This window comes from Egretta garzetta, unplaced genomic scaffold (assembly GCF_000687185.1).
Source record: "Egretta garzetta isolate BGI_Z169 unplaced genomic scaffold, ASM68718v1 scaffold139, whole genome shotgun sequence".
In the NCBI taxonomy this organism is placed as follows: domain Eukaryota; kingdom Metazoa; phylum Chordata; class Aves; order Pelecaniformes; family Ardeidae; genus Egretta; species Egretta garzetta.
Window position 1 is genome coordinate 2,317,486 of NW_009260832.1, and position 12,919 is coordinate 2,330,404.

Below are 12,919 nucleotides of genomic sequence, written 5' to 3' on the forward strand. Positions count from 1 at the left end.
CCTTGCCTAATTCCTCCTGAGACCTTACCAGCTGGGATGTGGAGCAGCTGAGCTCCCTGTATTACTGCTGACGCAGGCGGGCTGGCAGATGAAAGCATGAGCACGAGCCTCGCCGGGTCAGCTTCTGTGGGGAATGGGAGAGGGGGGCTGATGGGCTGGCAAACACCAAGAGCCAGTGGCTCTTGATCGCCCTTCCCTTTGTGGCTGCAGGCATGGAGCGACGCGGGGGGAAAGACCTACGTGCTTCACTGCCCTTGGCTTGCCAAGAGCCCCTGACTACCTGGCTGATCTGAGCCCTGCCCAGTGCACAGTTACACAGCCAGCTGGCAACTTTGCAAAGGGATTCAGTGCTTTTTACTATGTTGTTTGTTGTTTTTTTCCCCCCTTGCATGCACCCCTAGGATAAAGAAACGTGTGTGGCGTGACTGCCCAAGGCCAACTCTAGCAGAAAATGCTGTGAGGCAGTGGGAGGTGAAGCATGCCCTTAAGTTTCTCCCCCTAGAAGAGGGCTAGATCCTCAAATTTTCACAACATGGTCCCTGTGACCAGAGGGGCTTTGAGGTCAGGAGCAAGCAGCCAGGGGCACAGTTTGATTCTGCTGGTGTGTTCCGTATTGCTGGCTCAATATAGGATGCACCGGTGAATAGAGCAGATCTAGGATTAGCAGTGTTGATCTTTGCACAGCACGCACAGAGAGCGGTGTAGTTCAGGAGGAGGAGGAAGAGGATCAGGGAGCCCAGGCTCTCAGGTTCACGCACCTTTTTCACTGCCATACTGGCTCCTGACAGCTGCAGCCCCTGACAGATGCAGAGCCACGCAGGGGTGCCTAGTTAATGGGAAAGGATCTAGCACCAAAGAAAGGAAACAGCACAGAGCCAGGCTGGGGACAATTGTAAGGGTGAAAGGGTGGGAAAGGAGGACTTCTGCCCTGGGAAGGGAATTACAGCATCTTTTGTTCAGTGCCGCTAGAGCATCTTTGCCAACAGAACATCCTTTCCTCACAGCTTCAAGGGCAGAACTAGAAATGTGCCTTTTCTTAAACACAGGAGCGTTTCTCTGGCACTGAACTGGTGGCAAGACACACTGTGGAACGACACGGTCCCAGGGACTGGTGGAACCAGCCACACATCTTCCCTTGCCAGTTCCAAAGGGCCATCGGGCACTTGTCATTTTGGGCTGTGATTCCTCCTCAGAGAAACAGTTGTGTTAAAAGGTCTTTTGTTGTTGAGCAGACGTCTTTTCTCCATTGGCAGAGCTCACAGACCTTGTTCCCATGGGAGGGAAGGGTGATACGATGCTGTGGTCTCTCTATTTGCACTGCCCGTGTCAGGAGCAGGGCTACAAGGCCATGTAACTCTCCTTCCTCCATCCATCAGCCTCTACACAACTGTACTGATTTTAGCACTTGGGATTTTCCTTAAGTCTCGGTCCTCGGCATCAGCTGAAAATATGGGAAGTTCACCTTTGCCCCGAAAAAGGGTGGGTTTCCAGTTCATTCTTGGAAATGCACACTGAGTACGCTTAAGTGGATCCCAGCTGTGGGAGTAATTTTACAACATGACGATTTCTAGCTGACTCGCGGGCATTCAGAGTCTACTTTTCCCCAGAAGACCGGCACAACACCTTGAGCTGGGCTTGTGGCATTGCAATTACTGTGGCGAACTGCCAGAAAGTCAAATCACAAAAATTACACATAACCAGCCAGTATTTCTCCACTCCACTTTGTTACCAGCTCAGCACCTTTCCCTGTGTGTTCCTCTTCTGCTGATGCTTCTGGTGAGGTGTTTCTTCTTCTGTATTTGACCTATTAAAAGAGAATGTCTACGTTTTTGTTCTGCTTCACCAATGAATCTCTAAATCTCTAAACTGCAAGGATCTTGAATGTCCATTCCTGCAATGGACACATTACAAAATATAACAAGTAAATAATACTTTAAGTGGCCCCTTATCCTGTAAAATTCTCACTCAACTCCTGGGGAGCAAGGCTGATGCTGGTGTTCACTGCACCCAGGCAGACGGTCCCTTTCTGTATCTCATTTTAGGGACAGGAAAACCTCAGGCAGAGAGCTGTTAGTGTCTGCTGCTTGCTTAACTGTGCTTGGCTCATATTATTTTCCATTAGCCTGCATAAAATAAATCCCGCAAGGACAAAAGCTAAAATAAGCATTACTACATACATTCTGCATTAGGTTGTTAAAGCGCAGCAGAAACAAAATGTGTCACCCAGTGCTCTCTATGGAAACCAGTGGGCAGATGGTGGCCCCTGGGGTGTGAGCGAGTGGGTTTGTTTCACCACTAGATGACACTCGTGTCTCTTCAAAAGGATCCTGCCGCCCCTGCCGCTGGCTGCAGGTAGCAGAAATGTTGGAATCTGAGATTAACCTGGCATCTCCTCTCCAGGTGGGAGCTCCCTGAGTGCCTCTCAGACACAGTCACTGCCCAATTAATGCAAGTGGCTGCACATGAGGAAGCCTCACTTTTTATTTTGCAGAAGTAAGGTGAGAAAAAAGGATGAGTTGACTTTTCAAATTTTGGTTTCCCTCCCAACAGAAGGAAGGTAATGTGCACTCAGCAAGAGGCTTTCTCCTACTGAGTTGTGCAGCATGGCTGTGGATCCATGAGAGAAGGCATTGATTTGGTTGTCAGAAGCATGGTGTGCTCAGGGCCCAGGTCCTGTAAGACCCCAGACTCACTATGAAACCATGGCCATGCTGTGCACTTTGAAAAGGCCACAATGCCTATGTGGTATAACTGCTAATACCCAAATTACTCTCTGCAAAACTAGGACAACTGCTTGCCACCCAGTGCTCTCAGGAGACAGAAGCTGTTCCCGTATGCAACTGCTCAAATACCATAGGGTAACATGCTGTAGCCACCACTGCAACGGAAAATTTTTTGAGTCATCCTCTCTGTTCTGTTTCAGTGCTTGTCTGTAAGTATTTGATACTGCAAAATCTGGAAGGCAGAGTCAGTAAAAAAAAGCTTGAGATTAAAACGCTGGTTTGGTTTTAGGTTGACACAGCCACTGTATAGCAGAGCACTATAAAAGACACAGGAAAGTGTAGAATGTGGTGTTTAGGGACAGTTGTAATTATATTTCTGAAAACTCTCCATGAAGAAATGTCCTTATATACTTCTGATTGTGGATATATGTGCTCATTGATGCCCAGAAAAACACTGAAGGGGAAAAGACCCCGATTCGCCCAGAAACAAGAGAATACAACAACGTTCAAACATAGCTTGAGATGGCAGCCCCACCCCCATCCTCTGATCTACTTGAACAGGCTGGTAGGGCCATGCAGAATCCCATGGGATTGTACTTCCACAGATTGGCTTGCAAGATGAGAGATTTATATTTTTTACAGCTTAGCAAGTGATTATAGAGATAATAGAGGCAATTTGTCAGCAAGCTAACCTTTGCAGAAACTCCCTAATATGAAGATCTTCCTCTCACATTGTGCATCTTAACATGAATAATGATAGTCTCATGAATTTTGCTATTTCAGGTTTTCCACGGCTTATGGTCTTTGTTTCCTCTTTTTCTACAAAAATGGAAAGTTGCTTCCCAAACACGTTTCTCACTTGCAGTGCTGGCCAGGCAATTAACAACTTCACCCACAATCAATATGCAGAGTTTTCCTCTGTGTATAATGCAGTAGGTAAGGAGATGAACATAGATTTTTTTTTCCCGTGTAAGCTTTCCACAATAAACCTGAGCATTTATTTCTCTTGCAGTAAATCTACTTACCTCCTTTTAGTCATGATGATGAAATCAATTAAAGATATTTCACTTGTCTGTCCAAAAACTAATGAGGAGAAGATTTACAGACACGCAGGGTATTCTGGATAGTGAATTATTGGGTGGAGACTGAAGAGACTTGAGCTAGCCCCTAAATCTGCCAGCCTGAAAAGTCTAGTTAAAGACTTTTACAGTGCTGGACGAGTCTGAGAGTACTCCAGCCCACCGGTCCCTTAAACCTTACTTCGTTCCTGTGGCAGAACAAAGCAAAAACTGTGTGTCTGATCAGAGCTATCACCAGAGAAAAGGGGAAACCAGTCCACATTAGGGAGACGATTTACAGGAACAGCTTGTTTGCTTTCGGACAAAGAGTGCTGCCTTTGAGAGCCCAATCTCAAACACAGCTCCTGCTGGCTTCAGTGGGAATCTGGTATGAGTCAAAAGTGGAGGCTCAGTAGTGCTCTACAGAGAAGCACAATCATAATTATAGCAAGGATTATAATTGGAGACTTTCAAAGTCAATCAGACTGCTTCTCTTAATATCAATAGCTGTCTGGTGGCTAAATTGCCTAGACTAATTCTTTTTTAACACCTCAGCCATAAGACTCATCATTAGATAAATGCCATATCCTAATATATACTGCAGCTTAAACACAATGAGAGCTTCAATCTGTTTTTTAATCTCTGTGATATTCTGCCTTGTTGCCCACATACTGGGAAAAGAAAAGTTTATTGTAGGCAGAAGACTGTGCGGACTGTTCCCCAGCAGAAGGTTCTCGCAGTTTTCTTGTCCCTGAGAAGTGATGGGCTCCTGCAGACCTTTGGTGCATGCTGACATTTGAAAAATAAATAATAAACAAAACTTAAAACAAATGTAAGTGGCTTGCAGTAGCTCTCAATGCTGCAACTCAAAAATTTGCTGAAAGAAAATAGCATGTATCAGATTCATAAATGGAAGGAAAAGGTCAGTCAGCTGTTCAAAAACCGAAGTAGCCCCTGGTATGATTCAACTTGCTTGTACAGTCAGCTTACTTGGTCTGTGCAAGAACACGTGGAGGGGAGAAAACAGTCCCTCGCTTATCCCAATCCCCCATTTTCCTCATATACAGCATGCAGAATGTGGATTTGGTGTCCCAGCTGAGGAACCTGTCCAGGGTCAAGCAGATGCACATCCAGTGTAGATGGCATTTGTACCATATCTTCATTCAAGGTGAGGGCCTTCAGGTCGTACTCCTCACTGGTGCAGGCAGGGTCAGTCACTGCCACTGAACACTACCCTAAAGTTTCTAGAATATTTTTATGTTTGTTCATTCCCTGGATCTGTTTTAAAAGGCAAGCTTTGTACTCGGAGATGGCAGCCCGTGTTTTCAGAGTTAGACTCCACCAGCGGTTAACTCAAACTGGCCTGATTTTCAGTGCCCCAATTTGAAGCGAGTTCCTCGGCTCCTCAAAAAATCAAGACATTTTTAGTTAGAGACCTACCTTTTGGTAACTGATTGGGAACATTATGACCTGCCTTTAAACTGTAATGTGTTACAAAATTAGAGGGACAATTTATGGGACAGCAGATACTTCCCTTTGCAAGTTACTGACTCTGCAGTGCATTATATCCTTATAATGAGTCAATAAAACAAGCCACAGCTGCAGCACAATGAATGTCAAGAGGCAGAATGGACAGTAGGTATTTTTAATGATTTACTCTACCAGCCTCCCAAAGAAGGTCTTGTACTTTTTTGAAGTTCGCCGTACTGCACTGTACCAGGTAAGTGACTATCGGTATTTCAGCTGCACCTCTTGTGCTGCAGTGAGATCAATACTGTGCATCCTCCTTGCCGGAGGAGAAAGGTCAGCTGAGCAGCTATCTGGCCTGAGGACAAGCACAGAAAACAAAAAGTAGAAAGGTCTTCTAGGACTCAAAGGCTTGAGGCAACTAAAGCCAGAGGCAGGCAGCACCTGCGTTCATGGGGGTTTGCAGCAGTGAGGGTTCAGCCTCTGGGTTAGCTGAGCTGTGTTTGAGATCTATCGTGGAGCAGTTACACATACAGTCTCTGAATGGGCAGAGGGTTTGAAAACCACACAAAATCCTTCCAGTTCACACAGATTCATACTCCTTCAAAAGTAGGATAGGGCAAGACAGGGCACAGTTTGAAGGGCCTAGCTGAAAGCACGGAGCTTTTGTTATTTTGCAGACCAGTGCCTTTCAGTTATTGTTTTTTACTTTATTTATAGCACTGCTCAAAACTAAGTACATATTTTGCTGTGGGGTAAATGAAGGACTACGAAGATAGCTACCCTTGCCTGCAGTCTCTCAGAAATAAGCCCAAGTCAGCTAGAAATTCAGCATTTCTCTTTCATAGCTGCGAATTGCTCAGAGAGCAGGTTTGGTGGAGCCCGGCCTGGACATGGCTCTGGGCAGGAACTCCCCTGGGCTCCCCCTGCCCCCCCATTTTGCAGCACGGTGGCTGGCCAAGCCACCTGTGGGGGAAGGAGATGGGGCAGCACCGCAAGCAGGACAGAAACACCTCCCTCTCGCCAGCAGATCCAGCAAGCGCTGCCTGGCTTTCCCAGGTGGTTGAGCCATTTCTCCCACCACATTTCTCCTTCGCTGCCAAGCTCGGCCTCTGGTCTCGGTTTAGGAGCAGCCTGCAGAGAATGGGAAAGGCACTTTGCCCGGTCCTGAGCTCTGCAGGGAACAGCAGCCCTTAGGGGTGAGGGGTCTTCATAAATAACACCTCTGGGAGAAGGGACTAGTGCACTGGCCCAGGACCTTGGGAAGCCTTAGGCTTGTGCTGGGATCTAAGCTAGTGGTGGAAAGACACTTCATTTTGCAACTGCTCTGAAAAAAAACCAGAGATCTTCAGTTTGGCAAAGAAGTACGGGGAGTGCACTCGGGTGTTTGCCTGGTTTGTATTTTTGTGAGACTAGGAGATATCTGATGTCGGTAGAAGGTGTTAGACTCCTCAGAATGACTGTAAAGCTGTCATATTTTGTTTTAATAAGTAAAACATTTTAGATTTTTACATGAGAAAACAGCAGCATTAGGACTACACAAAAAATTACAAGCCATTTAGTAAGCTAAATACTCTCTTCATTGCTTTAGTCACAGTGTATATTACCTGTTGGCATTGACACAATTCAAATCTCATTTTAGAAATTCCTCCAGGCAACAATCATCATTATGAATTTTTAAAGGTGGCTGAATGACTCAGCCTCCAGATTCAATTGGCCAGAGTTATGCATTGCCTCTATGCTATCTGCACTATCTTTGATAAAAAAATGACTGTGACACAACCTTTCTGTAGGTTTCTATTTAAAGGCATTTCCACTTTATTTGTATTACTTCCCCATCTAGCCACACTGCTACCAGGGTGACAATACAAAAGCAGCAATGAAACCAGTGGAACCTGTTACAAAGGATGGAACAAGAAAAGGGCTTTGGGCCCTGTAGCAGCTGAAAGCAAAGTACTTAACTGGACTGTCAAGGCTGATATCTCACAACATCCTACCCTGTGCATCCGGGCCTTTAGCAAAATGCCAGCTGAATTCCACTGAGCAGGGACTTTATCCCAAGGAACGTCTTGCACCTGATTTGCAATTGTTCTGCACTAGACACTGGCACTGTTGCACCAGTGCTGACTGTGTGTTAAATTATATAGATGATATACGCAGCACACATGTGCTGATAGAGACATGGGAGAAAATAATAGACCTCTAGCTCTTGCTAAGGTCAGGGAGAACACTGGAAAAAGAATGCCACCTCATCTGGACTTACTTTTCCGTGCATCCAATTTGTAAATGGTATGAGAGGGAAATGCATTCTTCTCATCTTAGTCAGGCTTCTAGATTTTCAATTTTGTATTGTGGTGAATAAATCAGAGTCTTTAAGAGAAAGCAGATATGGATATGGATGGACAAATACCCTAAACAGCACTTGAATATCTCAGTCTATGCATAAATGGTATTTCAGAGCATCAATTATCAAAACAGTTTCCATCTGCAACATCACAGCTGCAATGTCTTAAGCCAGTAATACATGGGAAGAAGAAAGAAAAGACTCAGAAAAGCTGAGATGCCAATGAAGCCTTTGAAACTGTTAACACTGAATAGTTTTGTTGAAAGACATTTCAGCAAGTCTGTGAAATGTGCTTTTGGAAAAACAACCTTTTGCACTGGAACAATAGAAAAGTGTTCCCTTGCTTTTCCTAATGCTTTTGATGATGACAGGAAAGTGCTGTGAAACTCAATCTATCCAGGGTACAGACAAGGTGAGAAGAAGCAGCTTCTGCTTCCTTCATTAGCTGAACCTCACACCCCCTAATGCCTGTTTCTGTGGTACAAGAGAGAGAGAGGTATAAGCATTGTTTTGGGCACTTGGGACTAATTTCTGGTCTCTTTCTCCAGTTCCCAAGAGTCATATTTTTACAGGGTATGTAAAACCCTGTGACATATAAGTTTTCATCCCCTTCTCTACCCAGATGGCTGGGAGTGGAGCAGCTTTAGGCTTTCCTGCATTTCTAGATCTCTGGTTCTAGGCTCTGCCAACAACTGTCTCCAGCGCCAACTCAAGGTTTCTCTGTAGTGAAAAGAAAAAAAAAAAGAAAGTTGTGTCCTTAAAGCTGAAGGGCAGAGTTGTGTTGTGGTCTCTGGCATGGGCAGAGTAGAGAAGAGGAAGGATGGATTTTTCACTGCCCCTTTATGTCACTTCAGGCACTTTCTGCTTTCTCTGTGTCTGAAGTAGTTCTGGTTGCTCCTAGCTGTGCCACAGCTGATTGCTTTGATTGCCTCTGTACCCTTGTCTGTAGCTGATGTCTTCTGGTTTTTGCCACGTTTAAAATGTCCATCCATGGAATGGAAATTAAATCTAGGATACTCCAGGCAACACAACAGGGGTCTCTTTTTAGCAAGACACTTCATTTACATGAAACCTTACCAACACCCCTGAACATGCAGCTGCCGTATCCCACCTTCTTGCACGTTCCAGCTTTGCAATGAGCTCAGGCTGTCTCTCGCTGTCCTCTATACCTGGCCTTGCGAGCATTGCAGGGTGACCCCAACTCAAGGGTAGCTGGGCAAGATGTATGTGTTGTCCTGCTGAGTGGGGCACTCACCCACGGATCCCCTTCAGCTCTCTCAGGCTGAGGGTACAGAAGCCCAGCTATTGCTTTCCGTGGATTGTGCTGCACCCACTGGGCTACCATGTGCAAGGCAAACACCTCTTGTGTCCCCGAAAGAGTGAGCATTTTGATGTTTGCCCTCAGGGAGAATTCCACGTGTTGGGCAGAGGAGTCCAGGTTTCAGAGAGACCTACATCCAGACCTCACCCCAAGTGACATGTCCTGGCTACACTTGGGTCTGTACATTATCTCGTTCTCAGATTAGCCCACCAGTCCTTGAACCACTGTCCCTAACTGCATTCTTATTGCCACAGAAATCAGAGGTCCTGAGTCCCACCTGATCACCCCCCCCCATTGCTTTTCTCTCATTTTAGCTAGTGACATCTTCAACACACCTTTCTTTTGTGCTATTGTCTCACTTCATACCATGCAAACTGTTTCCTCTCCTTCCCTGACTTTCTACTTCTTTCCTGTCTCTGTCCTCCTTTGAGATGGAGAACAGCAGCATCTTGTTTTTCTGCAAATAACAAGAATGTTTAAATAATTGAAACATTACCTGGACTGTGAATCTATTAGGGCTAATTCAAGACATGAATGAGAGGAAAAAAGGGCTCAGAAAGTGAGATTTCTGTCATTCTGCAAACTGCTGTGTGATTATGCAAAGCTGTTCTCTTATGTTTTCTGCCAGACAAAATATGTAGACACTTTTTTTGCCGTTTGGAGGGGAAATGCTGTGCATGTGCATAAATGCTGTGTCTCTTCCTTGAATTAAAATGAGACCTTAGATAGCTGGTAAATTGTGTATTGCCGGGGTGAGCAGACTGGCAGCTCAGAACTGAGCCTGATTTCACAGCACATTGCTTGTCTCAGCAGCGAGGCATCCTGGAACGGGCTTGGTCTGGTTTTTGGTCTGTAACTCATTGTGTAAATGCCAGCCAAATTAAAGCAAAGCAGATGGGACAAGTCATTTGAAGATTAATGAAGCTACTTGCGTTAAAAAGTAACTTTACATACTGTTTTAATGAAAAAGATCCTTTCTAGTTCACAATAGAAAAGGATCAAGCAGTGAAAACCACTAAAGCTTAGCAGAACACACCTACAAAGAATTAATAGAAGTGATTAACTCTTTACAGAGTTAATCCCCATTAAACTGAATTATCAAGTCAAAGGCTTAATTTCTTTCTCGGGTACCTGCATCGCCTTGTGAGTGCTACCTTTTTTTTCCTAAAGTGTAGAAGTAAAGCAAGGAAACTCTAAAGAATTCTTTAGGGATTATTCGCAATGCAGTCTATGTGTTAAAAAGTTTTAATTCTCCTGTGGCATTTGCAGTTTCCATCAAAACTTTTCAAAACTTCAGCTGAACAGTGGCATTTCCTTTGTATAACTGGCTATACTTCATCTGAAAGAGAAATTAGTATCTGGAATCAGTACAGTAAACAAATTCTCTTTGTTTTACCACCACAAAAATGTAGCTCAACCTTAAAGATGCTCTGAAAGACGCCCCTCTGCTCTAAAGAATCTCTAAATCTTTAATCACAAAGTATAATTGTAAAATATTTCCAACATTGGTCTAAGTTCTGAGCTCATCAGGTCTCTCAAACTGCATAGCTGGTCCACAGGAGGAAAGTCAGGCTTGTCTCTCACATACCACTGTGTGGATTCCTGAAACTGCTTCTCCTTGTGCAAGTCCTCAGCAATGACCAGATACTAGGAGCCTGTCCTACTGCATTTTAAATACAGAGATTGGAATCAGCTCTGTATTTGGCTCATGAGTTGGAGGTACTTCAGGTGTTGGAGAAGCACACAAACACAAAACAAAAATCTTACCAGAATATTGGAGACTGGCTCTGTAAGAAGTCCACAATCTTCTGCCAGAGGCAGATGAGGATTTCTGAATTGCTGGGGTACCCCATCCTCTTCACCTATGTACAGAGATGGCTGTTGCCAGCAGTAAGACTTAGCATTTCAGGAGAGAAGTATGCAACTCTCCAAGTCACAAGACAACTAGACTGCAACACTGAGAGATCAACATAGTTACCTGTGCTGTTCTTCATATACAGAGTCCTTCCATGAACAAAAGTCAGATGCTGTGTAAGTGACAAACTGTGCAAACTTTCTCAGGGATGATTTTTCTATAAGAAACGTTAGAAGGCAACTGTTCAACCCCTGCTCTCACTCCCCCAAATCCAAACCCTCTCTTCTGTGACTTGAAGCCACCAGACACTTGGTAAAGTATGCTTTGATGCAGCCATTCCTCTACTGCACCTCCAAAGCATCAGTAATCTTAAAAGATCAAGCAATTGTGTCTTGATTCAGGAAAGCTTTCCCTATCTATTCTGTTCTGTAAAGGGCCTGACCCCATGTTTCAGTCCTTTAGTGAAGTTCTTTACTGAATAAGAAAGCACATAATTTAAAGCTTGCCCTTACACCCTTACTGAATCTGGCCCTGAATGGCCAAGCTGAGTATAAGCAGGAACAATGACTATCCAAATTCCAAAGCTTTTATTACAGGAAACCTGAAGAAAATATGAATGCTGGATGCAATATGGCATATTTCTGAAACATGCAGTTTGTAAACCCAGAATTTGAGCAATTTCTTGCACTGAATACAGGCAGTAAATTCCCTTGATATAAAGGCTGGTTAAATTTCATAAAATTATGGTGCTGTATTGGAGGTGTGTGGCAAGGTTTTAGGGGGGGAGGAGGTGGGCTACAGGGGTGGATTCTGTGAGAAGCTGCTAGAAGCTTTCCCTGTGTCCGACAGAGCCAATGCCAGCCGGCTCCAAGGCAGACCCACTGCTGGCCAAGGCTGAGCCCATCAGTGATGGTGGTAGCACCTCTGCGATAACGTATTTAAGAAGAAAAAAAACCAAAAACAAACCCTGCTGCAGAACAGTAGCCAGAGAGAGAGAAGTGAGAATCTGTGAGAGGAGCAGCCCTGCAGCCCCCCAGGTCGGTGCAGCAGGAGGGGCAGGAGGGGCTCCAGGCGCCGGAGCAGAGATCCCCCTGCAGCCCCTGGGGCAGCCCATGGTGGGGCAGGCTGTGCCCCTGCAGCCCAGGGAGGCCCACGGGGGAGCAGATCTCCACCCACAGCCCGGGAAGGACCCCATGCCAGAGCAGGGGGGTGCCCAAAGGAGGCTGTGACCCAGTGGGAGGCCCGCACTGGAGCAGGCTCCTGGCAGGACCTGTGACCCCTGGAGAGAGGAGCCCAGGCTGGAGCAGTTCATGAAGAACTGCAGGCCGTGGGAAGGACTAATGTTGGAGAATTTGGTGGAGGACTGTCTGCCATGGGAGGGACCCCAGGCTGGAGCAGGGGCAGAGGGTGAGGAGTCCTCCCCATGAGGAGGAAGGAGCGGCAGATACAGCATGTGATAAACTGACCCCAACCCCCATTCCCCATCCCCCTGGGCCGCTGCAGGGTAGGAGGGAGACAATTTTCACTTTTCGTTTTATTCTCTGCTACTCTGATTTGACTGGTAATAAATCAAGCTAATTTCACCGAGTCTGTTTGCTCATGAAGGTAACTGGTGAATGATCTCTCCCTCTCCTTATCTCAACCCATGAGCCTTTCAATATATTTTTGTCTCCTCTGTCCAGCTGAGGAGAGGAGTGATAGAGTGGCTGTGGTAGGCACCTGGCATCCAGCTTAAAAGCTGTCTTATGCCTAAAGGGCAAAAGAATAAATGTGCATTATTCATGTGAACACAATTTGACTATCGGGCAATTTGGTCTACAAACTGGAGGTAACAATCCTATCAACTAAAACACAATGTATAGTTTTACTTCTTTGTTTTTCTTACAGTAAGTGCTAAACATGATGGCTCCTAAAATTACTGCAAGTGGATGTTTTGAAATACAGTTACAGTTTGGTTTAGTTTTTGTACATCTTGCCCCACTAGCTTAATATAGTGCACCATGTAAAAAGCTGCTGTGTTGATGTAAAACTGATGCATATGAAATTTCATCAGTCACCTGTTTCTGGGTCCAATATATGTAAATTCTTTGGCACAATTCAAACAAGGCCTTTTCTTGCCCAGGCTCCATTACCAGGTAAGTGGATATTTTG